General features: G+C 34.5%; 1 protein-coding gene across 1 annotated transcript in view; it reads right to left on the bottom strand.

Annotated features, from left to right (window-relative positions):
- Nucleotides 1–11,164, bottom strand: part of Lcch3 (Ligand-gated chloride channel homolog 3) — a 33,468-nt gene extending 22,304 nt beyond the window's left edge. Inside the window, exon 1 of the mRNA XM_075298302.1 lies at nt 10,694–11,164. The gene's annotated coding sequence lies outside the window, so the exon portion shown is untranslated. The remainder of the gene's footprint in view (nt 1–10,693) is intronic.
- Between the last annotated feature and the right edge of the window lie 6,151 nt (nt 11,165–17,315).

Genomic DNA, 17,315 nt, shown 5'->3' with positions numbered 1-17,315 from the left:
CATGCCTGCCAAATGAGGCATTATAATAGCGCTCTTTTTGCAGTATGTTTTTCCGCCCTACTATGAGAAGCCTAAGAGGAGACCTCATCGCCAATGACACGCCGTGTAAATCTGAAAGCGAGTATGTATGTGCTTTGCATGCCTACTGCATGTATTGGGAGGCATTATAAAACGCTTGCTGTACGCCTATTTCCGCTGCTGGGAAATTTAGACTTTTATATGTATGTTAAAGTCATGCTTTTTTCCAAAAAGTAACCAAAATCGATAGAAAGTCTGCACAATAAGCGTAAAATGGCCACTGGGGAGATTAGGTTTTGAAAACCTATTTACCATTTCCACTATATATTATTACTGTATTTTAGATATGCAGCTATAACCTGCACAGCAAATAATGTGGTTGAGCGAGCAGATTTGATAGCTATAAATGCTTCAAAGTACAACCAAAAATAAAAATATTTATGTTATATGAAAAGATGATGTACAGTGGGAGAAAAGATGATTCAATTTGTAAGAGGAAATTTCCCAAATGTTTTCTCCATAAGGAGTTAGCATAAAAGGCCCAAAATTGAGTTATCTCTCCCAGCCAGATCTATACTAAAGGCTGTGGAAAGGTTCATTCGCCCGAACCGAAACATGTACAGTCCAGGCGTGTATAGATTTGTATCTGGCGTTTTCTTTTCAATGGCTCTATTAACCATGTTCCTTAATCTATATCTGTCCATAAAGCTCGAAAAATAATTGTATAATTAGATATATTTATGTTAGGTTAATTTATTGCTTCTTCCCATCAACATAAAATGTTGATGACAACTCCCTTTACATCTCAGTTCCATCATTAGATGAACATTTTAGTGTTATCTCTTAACTGTATCTTGTTTTTTTTTTATGAGAATGTGACATTTTGGATTAAGGATTTGGATTAAGAAAAAATACATATAAAATTTTAAATCAAATTCGGTGTGAAGTTGCTCAATGTCGCAAGACCACAAGAGAGTAAATTGGAATGTGTAGGGAAGTAAATGGGGTCTCGTTTGATTGACTTTGATGGGAAATGGTCACCATTTTTGTTAAATCAAAATAGCTGAACTGATTTCTTTAAATGTGTGGAAGTAAAAAGTGAATTCCTATGATGAAAAAAAGAGGGCGCTTAGTTTTGTATATGTGGGTTGAGATCGTGCCCCCCCCCCTGTTATATGATGAAAAATCACTGTAATGTATAATACCAGAGAAAATTAAATAGATAATAGTCAATGTACTACATTGACGTTAACAACGGCAGATGATTATTTCGCTGGCATAAAAGATCAATAAAACGATATAACTCTAGTTTCAAAACATAAAATTAAAAGTCGTCGAATTAAGTTTTTTTTTCGACTAAACATCGATTTTTCTAATTTTGTATCCTTAACCCGCCAAATTAATACATATATTAATGGCTATCGACGAAATGTGGATCCAATACACTGATAGGAGACAAACAAATTAAAAAAATAATTGAAATAGTGGCCTGTATCCGATGAAATTGGAAAGGACGATACTTGTTTTGGTCTAAAAAACTATAGTTTTCTGAGATGCAAAAGTTTTTTTTATTTTCATTTACTACCATCTAAAAAAGTGTTATTATAAAAAGTGTAAAAGCAAATGAATTTAAAAGAAGTGAAAAAAAAAATGGTAGCATGTCCGCCTTGCCCACAAAGGGCCGTTGGTTCAATCTCTGCTTCGACCGAACACCAAAAAGTTTTTCAGAAGTGGATTATTCATTTCTGAGTGTTTCGTAGCTTCTCTAAGTGGTTTCACTGCAATGTGAAATGTCGTTCGGCCTCGGCTGTAGGTTAGGTTAGGTTAGGTGGCAGCCCGATGTATCAGGCTCACTTAGACTATTCAGTCCAATGTGATACCACATTGGTGAACTTCTCACTTATCACTGAGTGCTGCCCGATTTCATGTTAAGCTCAATGACAAGGGACTTCCTTTTTATAGCCGAGTCCGAACGGCGTTCCACATTGCAGTGAAACCACTTAGAGAAGTTTTGAAACCCTCAGAAATGTCACCAGCATTACTGAGGTGGGATAATCCACCGCTGAAAACTTTTTGGTGTTAGGTCGAAGCAGGAATCGAACCCACGACCTTGTGTATGCAAGGCGAGCATGCTAGTCATTGCACCACGGTGGCTCCCTCGGGCTCGGCTATAAACAGGAGGTCCTCTGTCATTGAGCTAAAAATGATATCGGCTAGCACTCAGTGATATGAGAGAAGTTCATCATTGTGGTATCTGTATAGTCTGAAATATAGGGCAGCCACTGTACCTAACCGAACTAACTCGTGCGAAAATTGAACTAAATTGTATTCCATTTTTTGATATTTCTATAATGCAATGTTGAAATAACGAGATTTTTGAATTTTTAACTACCATTTATATAGTATTTATTATACCACCACCATAGAATGGTGACGGGGGTATAATAAGTTTGTCATTCCGTTTGTAACACATTGAAATATCGATTTCCGACTATATGAAGTATATATATTCTTGATCAGGGAGACATTCTAAGACGATATAACGATGTCTGTCTGTCCGTCTGTCTGTCTGTCTGTTGTAATCACGCTACAGTCTTCAATAATGAAGCAATCGTGCTGAAATTTTGCACAAGCTCGTCTTTTGTCTGCAGGCAGGTCAAGTTCGAAGATGGGCTATATCGGTCCAGGTTTTGATATAGTCTCCATATAAACCGACCTCCCGGTTTGGGGTCTTGGGCTTATAGAAATCGTAGTTTCTATCCAATTTGCCTGAAATTAGAAATCTAGAGGTATTTTATGACCATAAAGAGGTATGCCAAAAATGGTGAGTATCGGTCCATGTTTTGGTATAGCCCCCATATAGACCGATCTCCCGATTCTACTTCTTGGGCTTATAGAAACCGCAGTTTTTATTCAATTTACCTGAAATTGGAAATGTAGAGGTATTGTAGGACCACAAATACGTGTGCCAAAAATTGTGAGTATCGGTCCATGTTTTGGTATGGTCCCCATATAAAATGACCTCCCGATGTGGGGTCTTGGGCTTATAGAAACCGTAGTTTTTATCCACTTTGTCTGAAATTGGAAATCTAGAGGTATTTTAGGACCATAAAGAGGTGTGCCGAAAATGGTGAGTATCGGTCCATATTTTGGTATAGCCCCCATATAGATCGATTTCCCGATTTTACTTCTTGGGCTTCTAGAATCCGAAGTTTTTATCCTATTTGCCTGAAATTGGAAATCTAGAGGTATTTTCGGGTCATAAAGAGGTGTGCCGAAAACGGTGAGTATCGGTCCATATTTTAGTATAGTCCCCATAAGAACGATCTCCCGATTTAACTCATTGGGTTTCTAGAAACCATAGTTTTTATCAGATTTGCCTGAAATTGTAAATATTCTGGTATTTTAGGCTCACAAAAACGTGTATCGGATTAAGTTTTTATCGGTCCATTTGGTAATGCCTCCATATACACCGACTTCACTTCTTGAGGGTGTAGAAGGCGCACTGATCATGAAAATTGCTTGAAACTCAATGTAAAATTTCCAAATTTCACTTCTACAGATTTAAGATTTCAAATCAAGACGTTATTTTATAATTTTCTTGCACACTTACAAGAGATGTTAATGATTCCTCTAAAACTCAAACAAAAATGGTTCTTATAAATCCAGAATCTCATATAGTCCTCATAGGTGAAATCTTTAAAGTTATCTTCGGGAAGTGTCCTCAAGTCCTCAAGCCCTCCTGAAATTTCAAAGGAAACCCTAATATTTGGTTCATGGTGGTGGGTATTTAAGATTCGGCCCGGCCGAACTTAGTGCTGTATATACTTTTTTATAATTATTGTTGTTTTTTTGATTTCAGCTTAAAACCATCAAAGACAATACACTTTAGAAGATGGGAAATTGGCTGCTGAGAACATCAAACCATTGACGGCGCTAGGTCCCTACTTGTAGTTTACGTGTTTGGTTCGATACATTAATAGGCAAATAAAAAGAAATAACGAGTTGGTAATATCTTGGAAAAGACGGGGAAATATAATGTTTAATTTATTGCTCAAAATTTAACATTGTTCAATTCAAAAAATTAAGTTTTTCATTTAAAAAAAATGCAAATAAAACCAGTAAGGAAAGTCTAAAGTCGGGCGGGGCCGACTATATTATACCCTGCACCACTTTGTAGATCTAAATTTTCGATACCATATCACATCCGTCAAATGTGTTTGGGGCTATATATAAAGGTTTGTCCCAAATAAATACATTTAAATATCACTCGATCTGGAAGAATTTGATAGACTTCTACAAAATCTATAGACTCAAAATTTAAGTCGGCTAATGCACTAGGGTGGAACACAATGGGAAACATTTAAATCTGAAGCAATTTTAAGGAAACTTTGCAAAAGTTTATTTATGATTTATCGCTCGATATATATGTATTAGAAGTTTAGGAAAATTAGAGTCATTTTTACAACTAAGCAGTGGCGACTAAGCAGTGGCGATTTTACAAGGAAATTGTTGGTATTTTGACCATTTTTGTCGAAATCAGAAAAAACATATATATGGGAGCTATATCTAAATCTGAACCGATTTCAACCAAATTTGGCACGCATAGCAACAATGCTAATTATACTCTCTGTGCAAAATTTCAACTAAATCGGAGTTAAAAATTGGCCTCTGTGGTCATATGAGTGTAAATCGGGCGAAAGCTATATATGGGAGATATATCTAAATCTGAACCGATTTCAACCAAATTTGGCACGCATAGTTTCAATGCTAATTCTACTCCCTGTGCAAAATTTCAACTAAATCGGAGTTAAAAATTGGCCTCTGTGGTCATATGAGTGTAAATCGGGCGAAAGCTATATATGGGAGATATATCCAAATCTGAACCGATGTCAACCAAATTTGGCACGCATAGTTACAATGCTAATTCTACTCCCTGTGCAAAATTTCAACCAAATCGGAGTTAAAAATAGCCTCTTTGGGCAAATGAGTGTAAATCGGGCGAAAGCTATATATGAGAGCTATATCTAAATCTGAACCGATTTGGCTGGTATTTTGCAAGTCTTTCGAGACCCATAAAATATTCGGATGTACGGAATTTGAGGAAGATCGGTTGATATACACGCCAATTATGACCAGATCGGCGAAAAATATATATGGCAGCTATATCTAAATCTGAACCGATTTTTTCCAAAATCAATAGGGATCGTCTTTGAGCCGAAACAGGACCCTATACCAAATTTTAGGACAATCGGACTAAAACTGCGAGCTGTACTTTGCACACAAAAATACATCAACAGACAGACAGACGGACAGACAGACGGACAGACAGACGGACAGACAGACAGACGGACATCGCTAAATCGACTCAGAATTTAATTCTAAGCAAATCCGTATACTAAAAGGTTGGTCTATGATTACTCCTTCTTGGCGTTACATACAAATGCACAAACTTATTATACCCTGTACCACAGTAGTGGTGAAGGGTATAAAAATTATAAACATGTATGGACCTAGCGCCGTGAGTGCAAAACTTGGTATGACACAAGCCAATTTCCCGTCTTCTAAAGTGTATTGTCTTTGAAAACCATGCATTGACTAAACTACAAGTGTAGCTTAACCAACAGAGGAAAAGTATGCTTGTCAAATTTATTTTGGAAAAGACCTATAGATTCAAGATGGTTGGATGGACGCACGTTTCGGAATTACCACATTCCTCATCAGTATCCTCTACTTGCAGCAAAACTATCAACTAATTATCAGAATAAATTCGGGCAATTCACTCAACCCAAAGTGAACTATACTTGAACCTCCCGAAAAAAGGTTTTTTTGATAGTCGGATATTTATAATTAAAAAAAATCATTGGCGCCAAATCATTACCATATTAACCACACCGCAGTTCATTCTTACTATTTTTAGGAGGTCTAGGAAAAGTTTTTCTGGTTTAGTAAGCATTGAAATTAAGACACACGTTTAGTTCATGGAATATTTTGGACTTTCTTGATAAAAAAAAACTCCATTGAGATGGTGAAAATGTCATAAAAAGTTTTAAGAGTTAACTAAAACAAAATAATTTTTTTGTCATAATTTCAGCTATAGTTTAACGACAAACGTTTTTTTTTCAGTATGGTTAATATATTTCCCTATTATTTACGCCTACGGTTAAATAACTGTCGCGCTTAATTTACCACATTATCCACTGAAGTCCTCGTTTATATAAAAATACATTACATAAAAATACATAATTAACAAACATTAAACTCCAAATTGTCTTGGTTATAGCTGCGATGCAAACTGTTAAATATATTATTGAGAGAATCAAAAATGTTTACGCGGAAGGAAATGTGAATTGGGAATCTAAAACTTTGAATAGTGAAGTCTCAAATATGTGTCAAACTTAATTTGAAGTTACTTTTTTTAAGGCCAAATATATTTTTTATGGAACTGATCTCCTTTTTAACTTTTAATTACCTTTGGGGTAAATTATGCCAGTTGAGGGAGTTATGTCAGCTCCCATATCTACTCACTAAACCTTGGAAAGTCATCGTTATTTTTTGTACACTAACGTCATCCTTCGTCATTTTGACTACGTTTTATTTCAAGACGCTATAATTGACATCGTAAGCAGAAATGAGAACCAAAATTGAGTTTATTTGCTTATTCAATTTGTTTTTAATCGTCTAAAATGCATTTTAAATCGAAAATGAAATTACGCGTTGTCATTTTGACGAAGCGAGTTAATTAAGTGGGAATTACTATATACCGATTTGTGTTAACATTTAAAAAAACCATTCTGGTTTTTACTTTTGCAAAATATGCATAAGGGGTGAATTTTAATTTGCAACTTTTCGCGATTAATTCCAAACGATTGCACAAAAAAGAAAAACTCTAAATGAACTTTCTTATCTCTATACGATAATCCTTGAATGTTGTTAAGGTCGTGGTTTTTTGCCAAGAGCAGGTGTTTCCTCTCACTCTCTCTCTCTCTTCCTCTCTATATCTATCTAATGGTCAATGATGGCCTGCGAGAGTATCTTTAGAGGAGTGAAACTAATTAAATTATCATTAGCAGGAGGATGGGACTTCAACTTCCGTGTGTCTGTGTGTGTGTTTATGAGTGGGAGAAAGTAATCTCGTTATTTTCAAACCTTGTCCTTTCTCTAGATAAAATAACCATTACGGAATTTTATGTTCTTCTGTATGTATGTGTGTTCATGTGTATGTTTGTATGTGTTGTTTGCTAGTTTATTTTGTGTTAACGATGATGGAAATAAAATTGTTTGTATTGCCATTTATAAATTTCCATAAAAGTAGAATTGAAAGCGAAAGTGAACAGCAACTGCACAGTAAACAGACCAAACAGAAAGCTGCTATATCAGCACCACCATCATCGAAATCACTATGTCAGTACAAGTACAACTATTATGGCACTCACTATATTGTGAGGGCTGCGTCGACGTTGACATAAACGTAAAAATCGCTGCCAGCATCCACAATCATTTTACAACACCCACAAATACACGAACACAAACGCACACACACACACACGCTACAGAAGCATATTGAGCTTGGAAATTTTATGTCGAAACATTTTCAAGCTCATATAGTGAGACACACTGACATCTATGAATGAATGAGAATGCAGGGGGGGGGGGGCATCTCGATTGTATGTTGGCTTAGTTTGGTTGGGGAGCGGGCAGTACGACGACACTGTTTCGTGGCAAAATTTGACCCATTTTCACAGGTTAGTTTGTTGTGAATGCATGGCAATCGTTTGAATATCTTAAAGAGAGAGTATATATATTAAGGTGGGTCGTTTGATATTGGGGACACGTAATAATGATGTAAAAGAGCACAATTATCGAATTAGTTTAGTTGATTTAAATTCGCAACAATATACCATATCATTGTATTATAAATTGTATTATGACCTAAGGAGTACTGCACCCAGAGAAGGAATATGATCACCTCAAACATGTTTTAAGAGCAAAATGTTATTTTCTCTGCGTGTGTCGGCTGAAAAAAAATGGCATTTTAAACATCGACAAAGACCAAACCAAAATATCTTTACTACACGTAGAGAAAACATAACATTTGGTTATGGAACACATATTTTTATCTATGTTTGTTAATGGGAGGGAGCGATTAATTTAGGAAAAAAAACTACTAAAGCGTAGCTGATACGAAGTGTTAATAAATCGAAATGTGGACCTATTTTATGATTGATTCTAATGACTCGAAATTTGTCGTAGTAATCGAATTTTTAGAATCCATATTCGGCTGCTCGATATGACTACATTTTATTTCATTATTTTTCAAATTCGGTCAACGAAAGAGTTGCATGTTGTTCAGACGTTTGGCCTTCATAAACACATGGTATATGTTTTAGTCGTAACCTGCACTGAATGAGGCCTTTTCTTTTTTGGGGACCGAAATTTCAAACGACCCATATTTTATCTTGACTCTATTTTTTTGGTAATTAACTTCCATTTTCACTTAGACTATTCAGTCCATTGTGATATCACAGTGGTGAACTTCTCTCTTATCACTGAGTGCTGCCCGATTCTATGGTTAGCAATTTAGTGTAAAAATATCTATATATTCTATGCTCTACTACAATCAAATTGTTTATTTTTAAACAAAAACTTTGGGTGTTTTCGTTTCGCAAATAATATGTTGCCTTGGTGTTACACTACGTTTTCCCTTAATGAATTTTCTCCCAGATGATAGTGTCATTCCAAAGTTATTGTTAATTCATAATATTGTGAGGGAAACAAGATCCAAAATAGATGACAGTGTACTTCATATTTTGCAATACATTTTTTCCCAATCGAATTCACCATTAGTTTAATACGCATTGTATCTTTTAAGATACATCCACTAATTGTGAAAAAAAAAACGCCCGTTTCAATTTCTCAAACATCTTTTATCCTAAGCAAACACATGTTGCTATCGAAGGTAAATCAGATGTGTCCATAGCTGGGTAGAATCGTGGATATTGGTTGAAAATTGTTTATAACCTATCAATTGTGTTTATATGTTTCTGTTTGTATGGTATACTCTGTTTATAGTGTGTTACTTATATAGAGTTTAATGCATGGGATTTCCAGAGTAGGGATAAACATATGACACCCACAAAGACACAATCAATTGAGGAGAGATCAGTGTGATCTATAATGGGTTTCTATTTATATATGAGTTTGGAGATAAGTTGTTGTGGGGATAGGTTAAGAAATATTTTGTAAGATAGCATGTAAGAAAGAAAAATTTTAAATAAATGGAGTGTGTTCATCAACGATAGCATTTTTTATACAACGCCAAAAAATAAAAAAAGACTTTGTGGATGTTATTTTTTACCTTTTTACGTATTATATATTTTTTTGAAGGAATCGGTGCATTTAAGGGTTAAAGTTATCCTTATTTGAATTTTCCGCTTGACTTGAAATCAATACCAAAATCATTATACAAAATCTTTGGAAGCGGACAAGTTATTTTTTCAGTGCATCCGATTGGCAATAGTAAGTTGCATTGCGTCAAATCAGGAGAATTCGGTGGAAAATTTTACCTATGAATTCAGCAATGAAAATTTTATTCATGTCAGCACAGACTAATAATTCTGAGCAGTATACGTTCCATTGACTGGCGTGAAACGACCCAGAAACTGCTTTTGAATGTGCTTAAATTGCATTTTAAAATTGTATCACTTCTTATCCGGAGTAAGCATATGTCATACCCTTTATTAAGCGCAAAATTTCATGTAGGTACGGTTTTATAACGCTTACTGTGGGTTAGATATCCACCCTCAATCGACGAGATCGAGGACTTTTTGTTCGGTAGTCGTTGTTTCTAGGCATACGGTTGTACTGTGCAAATGATCTTCCAAACGATAAAAAACAAACATCTTAACTAACTGAAATGTTGAAAATGGTCGCTTACGAGAATATGAAACATTTGCGACACTCTTGAATGCGTCAGTGAGGTCAAATATTTTTATGAAATAAACGGCTTCGTCCTACTTTCTGTGAAAATTATTCCACATTCGACCTGCACTAATGTAGAATATATTGTCAGTGCCACTGAAGGATAAACGGATTTTTCAAAGGAATAATAACAACCAGCATGCAATCAGACGACTATGGTCGATTATGGTAAACTTAGAATAGCAACAATAACAACATCAAACAACTTGAAGACGACAACGAGATGACTAAACTCGGTGTATCCGTTATACCGTTTAGCTCTTTGGCCAACACTTGAAGGATAAAGATGTGTCAAAGTGCAATATTGTGTGTGCGAACCGAAGCAAGTTCCGCAGTGATGAGCAGCTCTGTTGTGGTGGCCAGCGTAGCAGCAGCGTTCATTTCACCAATTTACCATGTGGCTTTGGTAGACAAAAGTGGTTGCAGGAGAGACTCATATCAATACGAAGCAGATAATTTACATACATTGCGGCAATACAAATATCATGTAATCCAGTTCAATATCCTTCACAATGGTGAAAAACTTTAATTTTCAATGAGAAGGATGCCGATGATGATGATGATGGTGAAGGGAGTGTTATTGAAATTCGAAATCCTTTCGAGACTAGAATTCCTAGCTGGAATTCGCTAATGCAACACTCTACTGTTACCTACGGGCTTTTGCTTAAATGGATTCACTCGTTTGGCCACTTACCAATTACATGCTACTATGTGATGAGATGCCTCCTGGGCTTTGGCTGATTCTCCCTAAGCAATTTATAAAACGGCAACGATTCTTAGAGAAATGAAGAAAAAACAGCAAATATTGAAGATTATGTAAATTCTCTTTTGGTACCACGGATCACTATTGGCATTTAGTTGCAATGTTAAAATATTTTGGATTTTTTTACGCGTTACGTTGTGACCTAAGAACACTCGTTCGTTGGTAGATTCGGTTGGTTGTCGCGGTAAAGGACATTAAAATTCAATCACTTTCACTTGCACATCAATTTTATTGGCTTGCTTTTATGGTTGATGGTGTGTGCGTATGTGTGTTGGATACATTTTCACTTCATTTCCTCTTTCTCAATCAGTGCGAGACGGAGACGGTGACGATAACTGTTTTCAGTCTTTAGACAAGCGTTGCACGTAAAATTGTTTTGCGTTCCCCGAGTCTCGACGTGCTTTACTGGCAACCGTTTTGAACCAATAGAGAGCTTTTCGTGATGTCTGTAACAATTTTAGGATGCTGCGAGGATGTTGACATTCATGGCAGAGAGTTTGAGAGAGAATTGAGAACTTAGGTAGGCAAAAAGCTTTGATGTTTATGTGATGGTATTTGCGCAGACATTGACAATCGGTTGACAATATGCAACACCAGCTCCCTCTGGCGGTTAATGAAATAACTTTGTTGTTTGTCCTATTGAAGGTGGTGGTTTCTATTCAAAAATGCTGGCTTAAATTAAATAAAATATTAAAGACGCCTTACGGGAAATGGAACAACCACAGGACCTGTACAGGACTAGTCCCTGGTGTGTATGGACCAGTCCCAGTTCTGGTCAAAACGTATGGAAGGGACCGGTCACTTTAACATGGGTTTGTCATTGACGGGGTAAATTTACATTTTAGGACGCATCTTGGACTCATCTCAAAGGACACGTCCTAGGACAATTTAGCAGGAGCACCCCATAGACAGGTCCTCAGGAACCACTCTCGGACAAACACTTAGAAATCTGTTTCAGTTTGGACGTATTCGAAATGAAAAAAAAAAAATTGAAATATGTCAAACAATAGGTTATTCTGATAATATTCAGGGTTAGCCTGTCACAAACTGTGACTTTTGCGACGGTATAATTCGTATGTCGCAAAAGTCGTAAACCTACTGTAGAAAACCAAATTTTGAATAGAAGAAATCCTGAACATTTTTTAATATAGTTTGACAGCATTCGCTGTGAGTTTCTGCAGAAATTTGTGAAAGTTTTCCCATGGTCAAGTCTATTTTCTTAGGTGGTATCGAAATTCCCGTTGGTGAGTGTGCAAAATACCTTGGCGTTATATTGGACAGGAGACTGAACTTAAAGCTAAGAAAGGACGAGAAAATCCACGGTTACCCTGTACTCGTGCAAAACGCAATAGGGAAAATGTGGGGACTAAAACCGAAAATTGTGAACATTCCTAAGAATTGAAACTTCTTCGCATATACCATCGTCTTGGATATCATCGAATTCGCAGCCTAGCTGACGCGACTAAAGTATTTTCAGTTTGCGACTTTTGCTACTTTTTCAACATTTACGACGCGTATGTGACGTTTACGACGTTTATAACTTTACGACAGTCGCAAACCTAAAAAAATTGATACAGATCATCTCTGATATTATTTCACTAAATGTGTAGATCCAATAAGATTTTAATATCAAGCAAGTACGGGAATCAATAAATTACGACTATTTCAAAATAGCAATTAACTGGAGCTCCGCTACCAGTTCTGCGATAGGTCCATCAGTGGCAATTTGCACCAATTTCCCGTAGGGATGTTTAGAAAAGAACAATTAATTAAAACAAAAAATTATAAATTATGAAAAGGTTGTGGCTTTAGAGGTAACTAAATGGACGACATTAGGGATTGTAGTCTGAATCAAGAGTCGATGATATTGTCTAGAGAAATTCTCAGAGTTACCATAGATATATGTGCATCATATTCCTATTTTAATCCAATGTCGACATTTCAATTATTTCCTTAAAAAAACGATTGGTTGATTTTCGACATTATTGAAAGTCGATTAATTCAATTTGAAGACTACAAAAAGTCGGACTTTTATATATTCCTCGATTATATACTACAGTGGGTAGAACATTATAGATATCACAGTCAGTGTCACCTATGCCAAATGTTGCATCAAAGTATGCGTACACTGAAAGAAGAGCTTTCTTTTATGAGAAACGAAATTTTAGATAAATAAAGTTCGCCTTTGACCATTATTGTTTATTTGATAGCAGCTTAAAACCATCCGTTCACTATACTACAAGAGCAGTATAACCAACAGAGGTCAAATTTATTTGGGCAAAGCCCTTTAGACTGCAAGCTGGTTGGATGGAAGGACATTTCGGAATTCCTCATCAACATCATCTACTTGCAAACTTCTCCTTTTATTCTAAAAGCTTTATTTTAGAAGCAAATAAAAAATTTAGAGATAGTCGTTGCAACCCTTGTTATTAATTTGGGTATATTTGCTCTTAAAGAAAAAACTTCGTTTGTCTAAAATTTCATTTCGGAGAACAGTATTTTTTATTTTGGGTGTAAATAGAGGTTGAAATTATGGACCGACAAACACATGGGTTTTGCACCACGATGATAAAACTTCGCATATAGCATTAAATATTTGCGAGTTTTTCGCCAGAAATGCAATCAATACCGTTTCACAAACACCGTATTCAGCCGACTTAGCATCGTTTGACTTTAGGCTGTTTATAAAACTCCAGTGAGAGAAAGATGTAAATATCAACGTTACCGTTGAAAACTTCTAAAAGTGGTACTTTTAGAAAAAGTGGTGGCACTTTTTTATAAAAAACAAATACGATTTAAAAGAATTTTATAATTTTTTTCTATGAAATTATAAAGTCGTTTTTTTAATTAGATCTAAATAATCCCACGAATCATTTTATCTCAATTTCAACGAAAATCACTCCTTGAAATTAACCGTTCATGGGATAACTTGTTTTACTTTAAACAGAACATTTTTTTGCATATATTCAGGCGTCATAATTGACCTCTGGTTTATGGGTGAAAAAATGCTCAAAATATAGCTGCTCAAAATATAGCAGCCACGAATCATTTTATCTCAATTTCAACGAAAATCACTCCTTGAAATTAACCGTTCATGGGATAACTTGCTTTACTTGAAACAGAACATTTTTTTTGCATATATTCAGGCGTCATAATTGACCTCTGGTTTGTGGGTGAAAAAGTGCTCAAAATATAGCAGCGTCATTTTGGGTAGGGTGGGTTTTGTATCATTAAATTTGTTAAAACAACACAAATTGTTTACTTCAACAAAACATCAATAAAATACTACAAAAGAGCACACCATTCGTACATTTCAAAATGTTAATTTATAACCACAGTGATGAAAGAATAGAAGTTGCATGCAATTCTATAAATTATTGTAGGTCGTTTACTTTATTTGTAACGGTTAAATTTCTTGCTAAAATATAAGAACCAATATCCACTTTTGTATTCACATATTTTAAAAATTTTGAAACCATTTTCGTCACTTTTAGACATAAAGTCAAAATATCTGTCTTGCCTTCATGTTGAAACTGATTTGAGGTGTACTTTATCAGTAATAGTAGCAAATATTAAAAATGTAGCTAATGAAAAGAACAATTGCCAAATTTCCCGCTAATTGATAAACTCTAATTGAGAGACTAAAATAGAGAGAAGTTCTAAACGTCCATTTATATTATTATAACTCTTGGTCAACGAGTGCTGTGCGAGTATTTAATTCTAGCGTAAGGGATACTCTTTTTGTAGTCGAGAACGAACGAATGGAATTACTTTTAAGGATAGGAAATATATTAGGCAGAATAAATAAACAATTTTAAAGTTATAAGCAAATTCTTACTATTTTCTTCCCATAGTAGTTTTTAGAGAAGACGCATGCAAACAAAACAAAAAAAAATGCATTTGAACAAACTTCTTTCAAAGAAGACAAGCTACTTTAGAAGCTAACGCCTGATGCTTCGTTTCTTAAAAATGGAAAAATTTTTGGCTAGTACAATAACGGAGGTAAAGTAATTGTTCAATCTATTTCAAAAATGTTTGTACAAATTCTAAAAGGTAAACTTAAAATGTGGGGCATTGCACAGTACTATATAAAATGTTTACTACGAAACTTCAAAGTGTGTCATATTTGTAGCGTAAAATTTCTGAGAAGTGAACATTCTGTCCATATTTGAAAGGTGTCCACTAATGAGAGGTTAACAATAACTTTAACGTGACAATATATAAAAATTTCACGAAAATTTTCCATTTTTGAGTTTTGAGAGTTGTGCGCATCTCAGAGAATATTCAACTTCGCAGTCATCTCATTGATATATTAAAAAGCGATGGTCGGATAAAGTAGGGCCAAATTCAACATAAATTGAGGGATTATCATTATTAGGCATACCTCAGCACAAATAAAATAAAATTCCTTCCGGAAGGAGATTTTAGACAAACGAAATTTTCCTTTATTGTAAAGTATTATCTTTAAGACCATGTAAATCCTAGCTTATGATCACACCCAGAAAAAAGTGACCCCTTCTTTAAGTTAAAATGAACTCATTGTGAAGAAAGTTGAACTTCGTATAGCGCCAAAGACATTTTTTATTTGTTTGAACGATGTGATTTTCTTAGAAATTAGGTAGAATGCATTCCATATATTAGTTAACATTTTCCTATATTTATGTACAACTATACTAAAGAATGAAAAATTTAACTGAATTGAATTCATATATGGAATGATTTTATTGAACTTTTTCCATTCATTTGGACAAATCTTACATATTTGTGGTAAACCTTTTACTTAAAATTTAGGACTGCTAACCTTCGTTTTTAAATACAATTTGTGTATTTATATAAGCAATTTTTTCTTCTATAAAAGGCATGTTTTATTAATATATTAAATATATTTATTTAGAATCAACAGCATCGACTGGCCTTGAAATATTAAAACACATTTTTTTCTTCTTCTAGTACCTTTCACTTTGAAAAAGTTGCTGCCTAGCAATTTTGTCCACCTTTTACAATTTCAATACCTGCAAATATAAACAAAAAAATCCTAAACCAATTTTTTCACAAAAGGTTAGCGTCACTGAATATTACCTGATAATTGAAGATTCCAAAATGAAGTCGAATGAAGGGGTTGTTATACTGCTGGTGTTTTCTTTTTTTATAAACAAATTTTCAAAAAACGAACATTTTTTCTCACTAATTTAAAATAACAAATATTTTATATATTTTATTTGTTTTTATTATATTATTTTACTATATTCTTTTTTAACAATCTCTCAGTATACCATAACAACGCACGCGCAAACACATCGATGACAGGTATCGATTACAGGTAGATAAAAGAAATGTAGGAAATTTTCCTATATTCTAACAAATGTGTTTCCTTAAGTTTTGAAAGGATTGAATACTTCTTAGTACGAATGAATGAATAAGCTTTCTATAATAAAGGAAGTCAGTATTATCATTTTATAAGAAATCTTACTAAATTTGAGGAAACTTGGTTTTAGTTCGGTTTTTGTTTATTTTTACGAATGATTTGCTATCAGTGAATAAAATTTTCTTTTTCAGTAGTAAATTCTTATACCCAGCGGAGAAAACAGTATTAGTAAAATGCCATGCCTTATTCTAGTTAATGAACTATTCTGAACTGATTTCTTTACTGAAACAAGTAAATTTTATTATTCCACACAAAATTTTAACTGAATGGAAATAAAATGGCTAAACTACATTGATGAACATTTTTTCCATTAGTTTCGAATACACTTTTTTCTGGGTGCAGCTATACGACGATTGTTACTAATAAATAAAAAATGTTTCAAAAGAAAAAACTAGTCCAATGTGATTGGCAGAAGATACCGCTAGATTGATTTATATAGCTCATGATTCCATTTCTGGAATATATCTTTCTGGAAACGAAAGAAACAGACAAAGTGACTTCATTTTATTATTTCCTGATTTCAAATGGAATAACTAAGCTATAAAAGATGTTTCAATATTAACCTTAAACCAAATATAATTTTTTGTAATAAATGTGAATTCATACTAGCTTTACAATTACAATGGACAGTGTGGTCGCCATAAACTTGCTTCTAGCTTCACTCCCATAGAAATTCACCGGATTTGTTTTACAGATGATTTTAATTTCTTGAGGAGAGATTGACAAATTAAAAGAAAAACATTTCTAGTATTTCAGTGCATTCTTGGAAGTTTACCTCTTACTTTATATACTCTGTCTGATTTCTTTCTTTAGTCTGGTTGTGTATGCAAATAGTCTTTCATATCTGAAAAATGCCACCATTTCAGAGAAAGACACATTTGATTGATTTTACCATATTTACTAATCTTAATGAAGTCAATATTGGGGTAGGCGCGTTGCTGTTGGTTGTCAAGTTGCTGTTTCTAAGAAGACAGTAACCTTTTACCAGCTGCCACATGTATGTTATGTAGATAGCGATATTTGGCCATAAGTGAAGTGTGAGTAATTGCCAATATTTGTCTAATATGATTGAAGCAAAATATTTGCGATTTATCGTATTTAAATACGGCTCAAGAGAAAAGGCAAATG

This window comes from Haematobia irritans, chromosome 3 (assembly GCF_050003625.1).
Source record: "Haematobia irritans isolate KBUSLIRL chromosome 3, ASM5000362v1, whole genome shotgun sequence".
In the NCBI taxonomy this organism is placed as follows: domain Eukaryota; kingdom Metazoa; phylum Arthropoda; class Insecta; order Diptera; family Muscidae; genus Haematobia; species Haematobia irritans.
Note: the sequence above shows the minus strand (reverse complement) of the source record. Positions and strands in the feature narration are given on the sequence as shown.